At 41.5% G+C, this 17951-nt stretch overlaps 1 long non-coding RNA gene across 1 annotated transcript; it reads right to left on the bottom strand.

The window, feature by feature from the left end:
* Positions 1-286: 286 nt before the first annotated feature.
* LOC307024148 lies at positions 287-16893 on the bottom strand. Its single transcript, XR_013803851.1, has 4 exons — positions 10956-16893; positions 7727-7826; positions 7100-7165; positions 287-2270 (listed from the first exon to the last, which is right to left on the bottom strand). It is a non-coding gene; the product is annotated as an uncharacterized lncRNA (long non-coding RNA).
* Between the last annotated feature and the right edge of the window lie 1058 nt (positions 16894-17951).

Raw genomic sequence — 17951 nt, 5'->3', positions numbered from 1 at the left:
GTTTCAAATACCCCAGATCCTGCAGTCATGTATCTGAAGAGTACACTTCAGATACATGACTGCAGGATCTCAGGTATGCAAAGTGGACAGGTAGGCGAGAAAGGCTTTTTTGAGTCTCAGAGACCAAGGTCCTGTACACTTCGCATACATTGACGGCACAACGTCAGGTCTGCGATGTGGACAGTACACCTCAAATACACCACTACACAACCTGTGGTATTCGAAAATAAGGGAATGACATGTTTATAATATGCTGCAAATCACAACAAATATGCAGGGTTATGAGTCTGTTTCTAAGGACATTTTATTTTTGGAACAGAGAAAACACAATAACATAAACAACTGTTAGTCAGACTTCAACTCAGAAAAAAAAGCTTTCCCACACTCTTAAAGGCCCAGTGAAGTGCATGTTTTTGCACCAAAATGAAATGGCAGTGTCATTCCTTACATATCATTGTGCCTGTTCATGGCTAAAATAATTTTTCATAATTCATAATTAATGAATTATTAATTTTGCCGTCTGAGCCTAACGGAAGTTGCAGACGATAGTGGCTGTGACGTCACAAGAGGTACCCAGTTGCGATTGTAAACATGGCGGAGACTCTGGAAAGTGATACTAGTGGGAGAGAAATGATTGATTTGGACAGCTTTTCGGACAGGATAGATGAGGAAAGTGATCAATCTGGTGCACTTTGAGGGCAACATTAGGAGATTTATGGATACAGCTCTCAACACTCATATGAAACATATATTTCAATAATCAAAAAACATTGGAAGGATTTCTTAACCTATTTTATACAACTAATATTACATAGATGGAAATATTTGTTTACATAGATGACCAAACCCACTGAGATAACTTAGGCTACAGTTTACCTCCCTGAGCTGACGTTATCTCTCTCAGTCCCACAGGAGAGCACTCTCCCTCTCCTTATTGTTGAAACAGCTAATCTCCGTTAGCTCCGAGCTAGCACCAGATGCTAACAACAGCCCTGTAACTCTGTCAGTCTCTCTTTCTCTCTCTCTCGAATCGACCAGTGGCCGTTATTTATCATGATCAATCAAAGAATCTACGAAACAATGACACCAGCCAGGCTCACCTTCATCTTTTGGGAACAGAAACATCGCCACTTCGGCAGACTTGACATTACTACAGCCAGCGGCAATGCATCGTTTCCCCTGTGATTTTCATCCCTCTTTCTTCACTGTCGCCTCCATTGTCAGGTTTTCTTGATTGGCAATCACTTCCAGTCGACTCCGACACACTTTCCAGGAAAATACTAGCTCAAAAACGTTGAGAAATTTGACTTTGAAAAAGAGAAAAAACGAACGGTGGTGAATGTATACAGTGCGGCGGCGTCCATCTCGTGACGTCACGCAGTAGATCGCAAGCCACGCCCACGAAGGCGAAGGTCGACTGCAGATTTCCCCGGAAAATTCAAAACTCGTAGAATTTGTTGCTATTCCAACATTTTTTGATTTGGGTTCCAATGGACAATTTTGGTCATTACTATACGTATTAGCATAACAGATCATGCACAGGTGCACACTTCACAGGGCCTTTAAAACCACTATGGGTTTTCTCCAGTGTGAATACGGTGATGTATTTTGAGATTACCTGATGTAGTGAACGTTTTCCCACACTCTTCACACCAGTACGGTTTTTCTCCAGTGTGAATACGTTGATGTGATTTAAGATTACCTGATCTAGAGAAAGTTGTCCCACACTCTTCACAGCTGTACGGTTTTTCTCCAGTGTGAATACGGTAATGTGTTTTGAGAGCATCTGATCTAGTGAACGTTTTCCCACACTCTTCACACCAGTACGGTTTTTCACCAGTGTGAATACGGTGATGTACTTTGAGAGCATCTGCTGTAGTGAACGTTTTCCCACACTCTTCACAGCTGTACGGTTTTTCTCCAGTGTGAATACGGTGATGTGTTTTGAGATTAGTTAATTGATTGAAAGTTGCCCCACACTCTTCACAGCTGTACGGTTTTTCTCCAGTGTGAATACGGTGATGTACTTTGAGAGCACTTGATGTAGAGAAAGTTGTCCCACACTCTTCACAGCTGTACGGTTTTTCTCCCGTGTGAACACGAAGATGTATTTTGAGAGCACCTGCTGTAGAGAAAGTTGTCCCACACTCTTCACAGCTGTATGTTTTTTCACCTGTATGAATAAGCAGGTGGCGCTTTAAATTTGCAGATGTTGTAAAGGATTTGTCACATTGCTGACAGCTGTGACGTCTCTCTTTTCCTTTCGGTTTCTAGAACAGACGGACAGAGAAAGAGAGAAAGTCAACACAATAAAAACTCACTTAATATAAACCTTGAGTTAACAAAATACTACTTATCAACTGTTTGTGTTTATTATATTTGTATTATATTTGATCCAGTAATACAGCAACATTCTAATCACAGTATATACCAGAGGTGGGGGACTCGAGTCAAATGACTTGAGTCACATATTTTTTAACTTGAGACTTGCTTGAATAACATTGATAAAAGACTCGACTTGACTTGTGTAGGGGTGTAGAGCTATTTGTTCAAGCACCGGATCGGCAAAACAGGAGAGTCTGTGAACCGGTCTGCCTTGATCTATGTATTCATGTCTGTGACTCTCACAGTATCTGCTGCCCACAGCTGTTTTGTAGAAGGAAAACCTCCTTCACTTCATGAAATCTCTGCAGCACCAGGAGGCAGTAACGTGTAACTCAGCAGAATCTGAGAAGAGCAGCACCAGCTGCAAAGAGCTGTGCCTTTTACCGTTTACTTCACTGTGTTTACCTTCATAAGAACAGCTAAAGAGCGACCGCAGGCTTCTACGTTTTAACCACACGCACCTCTACACACGTATACACACACTGAACTCCCCAATAATTCCCCCTATTACCTGTTTTATTATTTCAGAGCAGGGCTGCTCGATTATGGGAAAAATCATAATCTCGATTATTTGGGTCAATAATTGATATCACGACTATTAAAAAACGATTATCCATTTACTTTGAAAACATCAATTTATTGAAAGAAAAAAGGTCTAGTATTTTTTTAACAGTTGATTACCCTGAACTTTAAGTATAATTCAATTGAAAAACCAATACACATTTTTTTTTGTGTGTTAAATAAATAATAAAAAAATAATCATTTTATTTTGATTAAGTTGTTTTCATAATCGTTGCAAGCCAAAACCGTAATTGCGATTAAAATACGATTAATTGAGCAGCCCTATTTCAGAGCCCCACTCTCCATTGTTGTTAATGTGGAAAATAAAACTCTAGTTTCATAACCACTGTCTTTTAACTGAGTTTAACTAGTGCTGCATTTGATACTATCGACCATGATATCCTATTGCAAAGACTAGAGCACTTAGTTGGCATACAGGGAACTGCTTTAGGCTGGTTTAGGTCCTATCTATCTGAACGCTCTCAGTTTGTACGTGTCAACGATTAATCTTCCATGCAAACCAAAGTTAGCCATGGAGTGCCACAGGGCTCAGTGCTTGGACCTATTTTGTTCACACTATATATGCTTCCGTTAGGCAATATTATAAGGAATCATTCTGTAAACTTTCATTGTTATGCGGATGATACTCAACTATATTTATCAATCAAGCCTGATGAAATTAATCATCTAAATAAAATTCAAGACTGCCTCAAGGACTTAAAAACTTGGATGACCTTAAATGTTTTGATGTTAAACACGACCAAAACTGAAGTTATTGTACTTGGCCCGAAGAATCTACGAAACAAATTATCTAAAGATATACTAACTATGGATGGCATTAATTTGGCCTCCAGTGAGACTGTAAGGAATCTTGGTGTTATATTTGATCAGGATTTATCCTTTAACGCCCACATAAAATCAATTTCAAGGACCGCCTACTTCCATCTACGTAACATTGCAAAAATCAGGCATATCTTGCCTCAAAACGATGCAGAGAAACTAGTCCATGCATTTGTTACTTCAAGGCTGGATTATTGTAACTCCTTATCATCAGGGTGTACAAAGAAGTCAGTCAAGTCGCTTCAGTTGATTCAAAATGCTGCAGCTCGTGTACTAACCAGAGTTAGGAAAAGGGACCACATTACTCCTGTTCTGGCTGCCTTACACTGGCTCCCTATAGAACACAGGATAGAATTTAAAATTCTTCTTCTCGCCTACAAAGCCCTTAATGGGCAGGCGCTATCTTACCTTAAAGAACTCATTATACCCTATTGTCCTACTAGGGCATTGCGTTCCAAGAATGCAGGGTTTTTGGTTGTTCCTAGAGTCTCTAAAAGTACAATGGGAGCCAGAGCCTTTTCTTATCAAGCTCCACTTTTGTGGAATCAGCTTCCAGTTTGTGTTCGGGCGGCAGACACCCTATCCGTTTTTAAGAGTGCGCTTAAGACCTTCCTTTTTGATAAAGCTTATAGTTAGGGCTGATTAGATTCAGCCCCTAGTTTTGCTGATATAGGCTTAGTTTGTTGGGGGACATCTTACTTCTTCCTTCTCTCTGTCTATACCTGTGTACTCTCATGTTCCGATTAACCCAGCTTCCCCAAATGTCTTTCTTTTTGGTGTCTATCTACGCCGGGATCCGGAGTCATGGATGATCCTGCGGTCCTGTGTCATGGATCGTGAGTCCTGGATCTTGAGTCGTGGCTGTGGTCCTGGATCATAAGTCCTGGATGGATATCCTCGTGGATTCATCTTCCTATTATACACACATGCATTTCAAAACATTTGGACTACCTATGTTGCAAATTTATTATCTTTTCAATTTACACACAGCATCTATTGCACGTCTGTCCGTCCTGGGAGAGGGATCCCTCCTCTGTTGCTCTCCCTGAGGTTTCTCCCGTGTTCCCCTTTAAACTGTGGGTTTTCTCTGGAAGTTTTTCCTTGTACGATGTGAGGGTCTAAGGACAGAGGGTCTAAGGACAGAGGGTGTCGTATTGTCATACTGATATTCTGTACAAACTGTGAAGTCCACTGAGACAAATGTAACATTTGTGATATTGGGCTATATAAATAAACATTAATTGATTGATTGATTTAAATGCGGAAACTGGAGTTATTCATCAGGATTTCGTAGGACTTGACTTGCTTGACTCTCACCCAAGTAACTTGAGACTTGCACATGTATGACTTACTCCCACCCCTGGTATACAGGAGACAGAGGGAGACGGCATCCTGTCACTGCGAGTCTCAGTATGCTCTGTTCGTCTTGTTTTTTGTTTTAGTTTTTTTGGTCTAATTATTGTCTAAACTTTGTCGTGTCTGTATGAAACGTCATTTTTGAGAGACCATGCTTTTGATCCTGTGGATTACATTTGCCTTCTGCAGACCATGTCTGGCCATTCAACTTTCCAAGAGACACCTGAGTGACAGCACGAACAGGTATGGTGAGGAGCCCCGGCCTCTACGCTGCTACAGCCGCGAGGCTATGCTAGAGCTACAATGCGATCGGCCTCCTACGAATACACCAAGCCATCTGTGCTCTTCGATATTGGATGACATCCCTCGGGAGCCGCTTAGAAACACCAGGAAAAAGAGACGAGGAAGAAGGGGAGGCGTTCAGAATCGCCTACGGCGGAGATTCAGCCGGCCACCACTTCCATCCATCATTCTCACAAACATGCGCTTATTGAGCAACAACGAGGACACACTAAGGACATACACAAGGTACAGTCATGAATTTCTTGAGGCCTCTTTCTTATGTTTCAAGGAAAGTTGGCTACAATCTACAATGCCTGAATCTCTCTTTGAAGTACCACCTAAGTATTCACCCTTGTTTGAGCAGACAGGGATGCGAACTCGGGAAAACCAGAGTAGGCGATATTTGTGTGTATATTAATGACCTGTGGTGCCGATCAGTCAAATGTAAAACCTGCAATCCCAACGTGGAAATTCTCTGCATGACGTTAAGACCCTTTTATCTGCCTAGAGAATTCAGGTGTTTTACTGTTTGTTGTTTACGTGTCTCCCAGCAGCAGAGCGCCACTGGCGGCCGGCTCCATCGCTGACTGTGTTCACGAGCTGCAACTCAGCCACCCCCATGCACCGGCAATAGTGCTCTGGGACATGAAGCAATGTCGCCTGGAGACTGTGTTACCTGGGTTCCAGCAGTATGTTAGGGATCACAGCAGGAAACACAATATCCTGGACAAATGCACCGTAAATGATAAAGGAGCCTTTGTGTCCAAATACTGACCACCAATACTGAACTCTGATCATAATGTTGTGAATATGATACCAGTGTATAAGACCAAACTGAAGGGAAGTCAACCAGAAAAGAAAGTAATAAGGACATGGACAAATGAAAGTAGGGAACAGTTGAAAGCCTGTTTTGATTGGACAGATTGGGACATTTTTCAGGAAGGTTCACTCGATGAAATAACTAATGTTACCAAAGACTATATTAACTTCTGTGTTTCCACTAAAGAAATACAAATCTATCCAAGTGATAAATCATATGTGACTAAGGACATTAACAAAAAGTTATAAAAAACAGGAAAATAGTTTTCAAAAACAAAGACTATGGAAAGAACTGAAAGTCAAATTGAGGGAATCAAAACTGGCACACAGAGAGCTTTTGGGAAATGCTTTTAAAGCCAAAGACCACAAAAAAGTGTGGGACACCATGAGAACCATGACAGGAATGACCTCTTCAGCTAAACCTATTGTGATGGACAAGACATACTTGATCCATACCAATTTGCCTATAAGCAAGGGGGTGGTACTGTTGCTACTCTGGTTCATATCATTACTAAACATTTAGATAAACGTCACACCTATGCAAGAGCCCTCTTCCTAGACTTCTCAGCCGCATTCAACTCAATACAAGCAGACATCTTGGTGTCAACAATTGCCAAAATGGGATCTCATGAATCTTTGTGGGAAAAGTACTGCGGTGTGAATTTTGAATTGAGCCGTCCCTAATAGATACTATCTCTTTACGTATTAGTGATGGGAATGCCGGCTCTTTTTAGAGAGTCGGATCATTTGACTCGGCTCACTAAGAAGAGCCGGCTCTTTCGGCTCCCAGACGGCTCTTCATGTTACCACAGTTTACCAGAGCCTCAGTTTCGCTGCTGATGAAGTGCACACTGACCTGAGCTCCAGAGGTCTCCTTGTTCTCCTCCATGCTGCTCTCAGGGCTCCTTCTCCGGCTGGGTCTCTGAAATAATCAACACAACTACAGCTGACACAAAACAAGACAACTCAATACAACCGAGAGACACAACAAAACTAATCTACTTCGTAGGTTCATAGCAGAGGTGAGAAGTAACTAAGTACATTTACTCAAGTACTTGAACCACTGTTCAGTGGCAGTTCTAGACCAATTTGACTGGGGGGGCCACTGGGGGGCCAGTTATTTTCTGAGGGGGGCACAATAAATGCAGGACGAAAAAGAGAACTAGACAGTATGAAGTAATTGCGCATAAGAAGTATTTGTTTCATTACACTTATTTATTTCAGATAGATCTTATAGTTATTACTGTTAGCTTAAGTTATAGTACCATTTTTGCACTAACACCATATCATATTTATATAAAAATAAAGGCAATGAACAGTTACATCTCTACTTTACATAAGGGTGTCTGCATCCCAGGCTGTAGTCTCCTTCCCAAAATGTCACAGACATTGTCTGCTATTCGGAGGGCTAAAATGTCTGCAGGCGTAACAATGAGCAGAGTCTGACATTTTGGAGTACTCAAGCTAGGGGTGAATCTTGTACCAGTCAGCCTTGAAACTCCTTCTCCGGTCGCCCATCCAGGTCCTTGGAAACAATTTAGGGTGTGGTTGTATTGGTGGCTCCTCTGTGCACTTGCTGATATCTGTGGAGAAAGATAACGCAAATAAATATGTTTATTATTATTATTATAATTGAAACAGATCATTATAAATTATATATGCACATTTACCAGAGCAATGAACAACCACAAATTAGATATCTATATTAATAGATTTATGACACAAAGCTGCTTTCTCCCTGTTATATTTGGTTAAGCCAGACAACAGGCTTTGGGATAAGATAAGGGCTTGCCTGGACTCAAACCATCTCGGCTGCCAACAATAAATACAATAATATTAATAAATAAATATAAATAAGTGACAGAAAAATAATTGTAATAATAATGAAAGAAGTTCAATTAAATGGGAAATGGATGAATTAATCAGAAAAGGAAGAGATGTGTATGTGTGTGTATATGTACATATGTGTGCATATATATTTATATATGTATCTATTTATTTATTACACCTTTTTTTTGTTTTATAATAAAAGAGGAAAAAATAGGTATATCTATATTATGAAGCAAATCATGTATAAATACAACGCCATATGCATACATAAAATGTAACTGACACTGTCATCCCCCTGCCCCCCACCCTTCATGTTATTGTCCTGTCCTATTTGTGATGTGTGTGAGCCATGTCCTTGTCCGTATGTTTTTGTCTTTGAAAATGTTTAATAAAATATAAATGTTAAAAAAAAGATTTATGACATGAGGGAAAATGAATTAGTATCACACACACTCCGACAAACCATTTGAACTGTAACTAAGATTAAAACAGGCACGTTTGTTTTTCAAAATCACAAACCTGATGTTCCAGTATTTGTGGATCTATCCTCTGTCTCACTCTCGATTTCATCCTCAGCCTCACTCTGTGACTCCCCATCTTTCTCTCCCTGCTCTGAACCTTCGCTTTCCAGATCAGTCTCTCCTGAAAAGTCCTCCGGCTCTGTCTCTGTGGCAATCTGCACTTCCTGCTGTGTGTTACTGTCTACCTCATCATATTTTTTTGGGGGGGCGATAAAGGACATAATGTCCTTTTTTTCATTTTGAAACTATAGAGCAAACACAAAGGGGGAGGACAACACTTCAGCAACGCAGAATATAAATGTATAACTGCTAGATACATTTCACAACTATATAAGTGGGGTGACCAGGTGTCCCTCTTAAAATAGAACGAAATGGCGGGATACACTTTTGGTGGTGTAAAATGGAGCCTGAGACAAAGAAAATGCAGCTACAACAAAGCCTGGGAAGGTACTTATTATTGGGTAAAACCGGTGGATGGAGATTCCCAGAGCGTGTTCTGGCTCGGTTCGCTGACGGCCGGTGTTACCGTTTAACTGGTGACGCGGGGGAACTCGGGACGTTCTATAACGGTAGGAATGAATGAATGAACTTTATTACAGACTCAGGGTCCAGATAAAATACAAGGCATTACATATAATAAATTACATACACAGCATAACAGGAATGTGTCAGGGGCTTGTACTTTGAGGAGCCATTGTCGAATAGCCAGGAAATACACATTTCGATCGCCTCTTCTGTTGTTTACATTTATCTTTTGGTATATTTGGCTCCATAGGAACACTTTGATGCACATTCAGTACCAGTGTGTGAGGTTGTGGTTGCGATGCCGATATCCGGACGCATACAGCGAGGACTACAACATGACAATGAGGTGAACGGGGATGTCTGTTCAAAACATTGCAATCGTGAATAAATCATTTCAAATATATATTTGTCTCCGACTTTCATTTGTACATCGTTGTTAATGTGATGTTTAGTAGCTTTGATAGCTGTCCATACCTTCAGACAGCCTAAAAGTAAGACACAAGTTGTTTACTCACAGCCCGAATGCAGCATTGAGATCTGTGGCAAGCTGTGATCCTCTCCGATTAAGTTGTGACAGGTCTTCTGTAGCTATTCTCCAGCGAGCAAAGTTTTTATTAAATACCTCCATCCCTCTCATCACAACAAGACTCTACACTGTGCAGAAAAAAAAAACATAAATGAAAATAACCTTGCTGGATAGCTTAGAGTGAAACAAACAAACTATCTTCCATGGCTGATATTGATGTCACAGTAACAAGTAAACCACAGAAAAGTCCAGTGGGGCACAAGTTGAATCCATATGATGAAATTGTTATTTTATATATATATATATACACATGCTATATATATTTATATTTAATTCTATCCTAGATTTTCTAGGCTATATAAACCGGCCATAGAAGATAGTTTGTTTGTTTCACTCTAAGCTATCCAGCAAGGTTATTTTCATTTATGTTGTTTTTTTTCTGCATAGTGTAGAGTCTTGTTGTGATGAGAGGGATGGAGGTATTTAATAAAAACCTTGCTCGCTGGAGAATAGCTATGTCCTGTCACAACTTAATCGGAGAGGATCACAGCTTGCCACAGATCTCAATGCTGCATTCGGGCTGTGAGTAAACAACTTGTGTCTTACTTTTAGGTTGTCAGAAGGTATGAACAGCTATCAAAGCTACTAAACATCACATTAACAACGATGTACAAATGAAAGTCGGAGACAAATATATATTTGAAATGATTTATTCACGTTTGCAATGTTTTGAACAGACATCCCCAGTCACCTCATTGTCATGTTGTAGTCCTCGCTGTATGCGTCCGGATATCGGCATCGCAACCACAACCTCACACACTGGTACTGAATGTGCATCAAAGTGTTCCTATGGAGCCAAATATACCGAAAGATAAATGTAAACAACAGAAGAGGCGATCGAAATGTGTATTTCCTGGCTATTCGACAATGGCTCCTCAAAGTACACGCCCCTGACACATTCCTGTTATGCTGTGTATGTAATTTATTATATGTAATGCCTTGTATTTTATCTATGTAGTGTCTTTTATCTGGAGCCTGAGTCTGTAATAAAGTTCATTCATTCCTTCCTACCGTTATAGAACGTCACGAGTTCCCCCGCGTCACCAGTTAAACGGTAACACCGGCACCGCCCTTTATTATTTATTTATTTCAAACGGCATCATTTAAGGCAATGACAGATGATGAAAGCAAACTGTTTGCTGTCGCTGATTACTTTGCACACTACGTTAACTAACGTTAGTCAACAACAACACTTACTGACCTAAAGTCTTACCTTGTAACAATTACACGGATACAATAGTTTAACTCACCTTCAATTATCGTGGTAGTCTCTCGAAACGTAGGTTTCAATCAGTCTTTCTTGGATGCAACAGCCTCTGATGATCCGAGATGAAAAGTGTTTGTTTTTTTCGCGCTTCAGCCAGACAGTGAAAGTGAGTGCACCGCTCTAATGGGTCCTTGGTGCACCGCTCTAATGGGTCCGACTAGAATGACGAATAACGTTAGTTCTGCCTATTCCGTCATTCAATAAATCATGTAATAAACATAGACTGTATATATAAATGGACGTAGGGTCTGTGACGTCACCCATAGGATTCTGCAGAGTTGCCGAGAAGCCCTTAGTATGCGGAGTCGCCCACTAACGGCTCGACAGTGACGTCAGAGTTCAACTCCCGTCTTCTCCATCCGTAGTAGTGACACCGTTACACAGCAAACCGCGCAGACAAAGAAATGGCACAATTAGCAGGCCGATGCTGCCCTCTATTGGCCAAAGGCCACAACAGAATAGCGATTGAAGTGACACGTTATTACATAAAGTAATTAACTATTATAAACAATTACGCATGAACAGCATACAGGAATACACACAATGAAGTCTATATGACTACATTATAAAGAACACTGCATACATTGGCCCCTGCATCAACTTAGCGTTACATTGTTCATTATGCAAGGTGAGGGAGCGTTCCTTGTGCGGCCGCACCTCGTGCTGTCCCATAGTCAGCATGGCAAAGTTAGCGGCTATTGCTAACTGCAGTTACGGTTCATCTCACCTCAATTATGAGGACAACTCTGGATTACGGGTGTATAATATATGCAGCAGCAGCAAAAACGTCATTACTAAAAATGGATAGGTTACAATATAAAGCGTTACGGTTGTGTATCGGTGGAATTAAGTCAAACCCTACTAATGCAATATTAGTTGAAGCAGGAGAGACTCCATTGGAGCTAAGAAGAGAGAAAATTGCCCTTGCTTATTGGGTCAGGTTAAAAGGAAGTGGGGAAGGAAATGTCACAAACAAAACAGAGTGCTGGGAATATTCCAAGTTTCAGGGGCGTGGGATGGACAAGTAAAGGAAAAATAAGGACATACGGCATGAGTTAGTTTTCACCATCAAATCCATTCAGTAGTGTACCCCCATGGCTCTTTCCAATAGTAAATATAGATGTGAGTATTGTAGAAAGGAAAAGAGAGTGGTAAATAAATGAAGTAGGATTCAAAACAAGTAGTACCTCAGCAGTAATTATCACAATTACCTCAAAATATACACAGATGGTTCTAAGAACAAGGAAGAGTGTGTCGGAGTTGGTATATATATCCCAGACTTTAAAATATCGATATCAAAAAGAGCGTCAGACCAACTTTCAGTGTATACAGCAGAAATGCTGGCAGTAGAAATAGGACTACAGTGGGTGGAAGAGGTCAGACCAGATAGGGTGGTGATATGCACAGATTCCTTATCCAGTTTACAAAGCATACAGTCAACAACAACTGCCAGAGAAGACATTCTCATAGAAATCAATCACAGCCTGTTAAGACTCCACAGAAGCGGCATAGATCTGCAGTTCTGCTGGGTGCCTGCTCATGAGGGGGTGAAAGGGAACGAGTGTGCTGACAGATTAGCAAAAAGTGCACTACTAAAGGAAATCACATTACCAGTTCAACTTGGAGAAGGAGAAGGAAAAGCAGCAATTAAGAAGAAAGGGATGGAGATCTGGCAGAAAAGGTGGGAGAAAGACCAGAAAGGCAAAGAGTATCAAAAGTGCAAAAGACAATCACAATAAATATTTATAAAGAAAGAAACAGAAGGGAGGAAATCATGATAGCTAGACTCAGACTGGATCACACTGCTTTGAATGGTACGCTGCATGTCATGGTGAAAAGTGACAGTGACAAGTGGGAACTGTGGAGTTAGGGAAAATGTGGAACATATTTTATTACATTGTGTCACCTATAGAGTTAAAAGAGGAAAATGAAGGGATAAAGTTTTAGAGGCAGAGAGGGAGTGGAATAGCTGGTATTCTGGGAACAGAAGGAGAAGGAGTAAGAGCTACCAGAAAGGCACTGTTCACCTTTCTGAGGGAAACTGGGATAGGGAAAATAATCTAACACTAGGTTAGAATAAGATCATGGATGATTTGTTTTCTGTTTTTGCTTTGTTTTATTTATTTTATGGTTTCTTAGTTTTATGTTTTTCGATATGCTGGTTTATTAGAGGGATGACATGATACAAACTCTTGTACAGTAGGTGGCGGTATGCAACCAAAAGCTGGGTGCGATCCGCCATTAAAAAGAGAAGAAGAAGAAGAAGAAGAAATAAATGTCATTAGGGGAGAATAAATAATTCTCACATCTGATATATATAGTTAAAGTAAAATAATACAAAAACAAACATTAAAAGTCAGATTGAAGAGGTGAGATTGTGTAAGTGTTTTGAAGGTGGTGAGGTCAGTGCAGTCTCTGATGGGTTGGGGGAGTGAGTTCCAGAGGGAGGGGGCAGCGACGGAGAAGGCTCTGTCCCCCCAGGTCCGGTGATTGATGCGGGTGGGGATGGATAGGAGGTTGGCTTCTGATGAGCAAAGGCAGCGGGAAGGGGTGTGGTGGTGCAGCAGGTCTGTGAGGTAGGGGGGGGGGCCTGGTTGTTGAGGGCTTTGTAAGTAATCAGGAGGACTTTGAAGTGGATTCTTAGACGGACGGGGAGCCAGCGGAGGTTCTGGAGGACGGGAGCGCTGTGGTCTCGGGAGCGGGTGTGAGCGAGGAGGCGTATTTATCATAATAAATATAGCACATTTTAAAAGTCCAATTTCACACGTATTGTTAATGCGTCATTGTAATAAGTCATTGTGAATTCACTAAACATGGAATACAAGCTCAATTAATGAGAGAAAACAGTAATGCTATGAATGAAATGCAAGGTGCTCTCATTAATACATTTGGTGATCTATATCAACTGATTGATTGACAACAACATGAAGGTGTTCACATCACACTATGACCACACGAGGGAGCTAATATCCTCATTGCCATTCTGTCAATATGTAAATTATCCCAGTGTCATTTTTTTCCTACAAATTTTGGCCAATGGCGTCACTTACAATTGCACTTCGATACGGCCGATCGCCATTCGCAACTGAGAGAGCACTTGGAGTGCAATGGTGTGTGGAAGAGGACAATTTTACATTCAATGTCAGCATCAAGCCACAACCACGCACAAGGAGAGGAATATTATCTATGAGCTCCATCTAGAATCCTCTTGGGTTCCTTGCACCCTTCACTCTGCCTGCCAAGTTGCCATTACCAGAGCTGTGTAGCACTAGCTACGGTTGGGATGAGAACATACCTGGTTAGTTAGCAGTGGGTTACATGGAAGCTAGATCTTCAGAAGATGACTGACATCAAGGTAAAAAGGTGCATCAAGCCCAATGACTTTGGCCAACAGATCCAAGCACAACTACACCATTTCTGGGATGCAAGTGAGCAGGGGTACGGCACAGTGAGCTACTTGAGACTGGTAAACCACAATAACAACATTCACGTGGCATTCATGATGGGAAAGGCAAGAGTAGCTCCTCTCAAGAAGATCACAATCCCCAGGATGGAGCTTGCTGCTGCAGTGCTGGCTACAAGAGTGGACACATTACTCAGAACAGAGTTGCAACTACAGTTGGAAAGCTCTATGTTTTGGACTGATAGCCAATCTGTGCTCAAATACATTGCAAACCAACACACAAGGTTTCACACATTTGTTGCAAACAGGATCTCCATCATCAGGGAGTCCACAGAGATAACCCAATGGCACCATGTGAACACAAAGATCCATCCTGCTGATGTCGCCTCTAGAGGACAAAAGGCCGACACATTAATGGAGAACAGAACATGGATCCGTGGCCCAGAAATGCTCTGGAAGTCAGAAAAGGACTAGCCGCTGTTTCCCCTGGAATCCATCTCTCTCTCCTGTGATGATTTAGAGGTCAAAATAATTGCTATTGTCAACACAGTTATAGTCACAGAAAATCCTACAGGCAAGCTACTCATGCATTTCTCCAGATGGAGGAAACTACAAGTTGCAGTAGCATGGATCCTGAAGTTCAAAGAAGGCTTGAAGCGGCTCGTTCAAAGGAGAAAAGAGCTTATTTCCACTTTAAATGACTCCAACACCGATGCTCAAAACAAAAGCAATGTCGAGCAGAAAATAGAAACCATGAAGGCCACACTGGGTGGACAGACCATTACTCTGGAAGATCTTGAGAAGGCAGAAAACTCCATCATATGCCAAACCCAAAGACAGTATTTTCCAGAGGAAATGACAGCACTGCAAACAACAAAACGTGGTGTCAAAAGGACAAGCAGCCTCTACAAGCTTGATCCAGTGTTAAAGGATGGAGTGCTAAGAATGGGAGGACACCTGAGGAGGGCAGCGATGCCAGAAGAAACTAAGTTCCCTGTCATACTGCCAAAAAACTGCCATGTGTCAACTCTCACATTAAGGCACATGCATGAAAGAACTGGACATGGAGGAAGAAACCACATCCTCTCTGAAGTTAGGAAGAGGTATTGGATCATCAAAGCCAACTCCGCTGCAAGAAAAATATTGGGGGATTGGGTTTTGTGCAGACGACAAAGAGCCACAGTTGGAGAGCAGAAGATGGCTGACTTGCCACAGGAAAGGCTTGAGCCAGACATGCCTCCATTTACCGATGTTGGTGTGGACTACTTTGGCCCTATTCAAGTCAAGAGAGGACGTACCACATTAAAGAGGTACGGAGTGCTGTACACGTGCATGACAAGCAGAGCTGTGCATATTGAGGTCGCCAGCTCACTTGATACAGACTCATGCATTGATGCTTTGAGAAGATTCATATGCAGAAGAGGTCAAGTGAAACATATAAGATCTGACAATGGGACCCATTTTGTTGGAGCTCAGAGAGAGTTAAAGGAAGCCCTCTCCATTCTGAACCAGCACAGAATTCAGGGAACTATGCTGCAAAAGGGCATAAAGTGGAGTTTCAACCCCCCAGGAGCATCCCACCATGGAGGAGTATGGGAGCGTCTGATAAAGTCTGTGAGACTTTAGATCAGTGGTCGCCAACCAGTCGATCGCGAGTGTGGTGCGGGTAGATCGCGGACGGTTAAAAAAAAAGTAACAAAAGAAAGAAAAATTAAATTAAAATAATAATGTTTGAAAAATACGTTTTTAGATGTAAACCTATCATCCACCACCCCGTTAGCAGGTGCCACTTGATTGACGTATATTTGAGACACCTCAATAATATAATACATTAACCATGCTTTACGTGAACCTCATCATGACACAAGAGACAACGGCAGGACTGTAATTTCCCGTGTTCAGTGAACGCAACAGAGGCAAGACACCACACCAATCAGAGAGTTGCATGGAAATACACGTGTGCTTGTGTCATTCAAGCTCGGCTCTGTGTGTGTGTGGCGATAGCGCATTTAGTGTGATAGAGAGCAGTGGTGTAGTCTACGTGATACGCTGGTATACGCCGTATACCCACTAGAAAATGCCAGTGATTTCCGTATGCCCTCTTAAAAATGAGCGATGATACGTAACAACATCATTTTGTGACTTCGCTTTCACGCTTTCGCCCCCTTCTGTGTTAATACTTTTGGACGTCTGGGGCTTCCGTCGCCTTTGGCCTGTTGCTAAGCAACAGCAACACACTTTGTTCGGCTCTGACAAACCCCACGTTTCTCCAACGTTATCAGAATTTGATCCTTCCATCATTCAAGTTCGCGGAGCGCTAAACAGGAAGCAAACATGAAACGAAAACAGACGAAAATATTTTAATGTTTTCCGAAGTTTTCCCCTATTACCACTACAGAAGAAGAGCCAGGTCAGGCGGCTGTCCTAAAGGTGACAGAGAACGAGCCCGGCGCTACCGCAAATTTACCCGGTAAGTGGAATTAGCATGGTTATCATTAACATAACAGTAGCTGGAATGTAAGAACAGGCATCCTTGGTTAGAGTGGAGGGACAGAAAGTTAGGTAAATGTCAGCACACATGCAAAGGAAAGCTGATCTAAACAACAGAAATTCATAAAGTCAATGACTATGCAAATGAGAGTTAATTCATGGTCATGTTAAAAGTGCATTTAAAACATTTGCACCATTATATTACTATATGTTAGTTATCAGTAGTTGTCAAATAATTAGCTATTGAAAAAGTGGAACATTTTTCTCCTTTTATCTGCTTTTCATGCATTTGTTAGCCATGATGTAAATATTGTAATCAGTTTATTAAATACTTTTGAGTAAATCTTGGCTCTTTTCTGCAGATATTAGCGCTACAAAATCAACAGGTGTCCTCACAGAACAACGAGTGTCTATGTCTGAGGAGTGGGTGCACTTTAAGATCCAGTCCTCAGATTCAAGCAGATCAACATCTCTGGCCTCTTTGAGAAACAAGATTAGACGACATGAGACGTCCAGAGCACACAAAATAGCCCAGGAGCTCACGGAGAAGGGTGGACAGGATTTAGTTGGAAATGTGGTGAGAGCTGTGTCAGAGGCAGTGTTTGCAGTAGGCCATATTGAGATTTTGATAAAAATGTCGATTAATTGTTCAACCCTAGAAGATAAGTGGGCTTTTTCCATCATTGTTCATTCTTTTATTTTTTTATTGTTAATGTCTCTGGCAGTTAAAAGTCACATAAAAATGCTTATAATACATTGACATGTTGATAACACATAACCAGTCTCAAGACTAGTCTATGCATTTGTAAGTGTGATGGTGTTCATGAGGTGTTGCTTCGAGACAGGATGAATACAATTATTACAGTATACCCACTACAAAAAAGTAGACTAAACCACTGATAGAGAGGGAGTGAGGGAGAGAGGGAGTGAGGGAGAGAGAGGTACCGGTGCTAGCGGGGACCGTGATGTTAGCATCTGGTTAGCTAGCTGCACTAACGGACATGAGGAGCCGTTTCCACAACAAGCTGGAGGAGAGTCCTCTCCTGTCAGACTGAGGGGCTCAGGTGAGCTAAAGGACTCTTGAGT

Source organism: Notothenia rossii, assembly GCF_949606895.1.
Source record: "Notothenia rossii genome assembly, chromosome: 11".
In the NCBI taxonomy this organism is placed as follows: Eukaryota; Metazoa; Chordata; class Actinopteri; order Perciformes; family Nototheniidae; genus Notothenia; species Notothenia rossii.
Note: the sequence above shows the minus strand (reverse complement) of the source record. Positions and strands in the feature narration are given on the sequence as shown.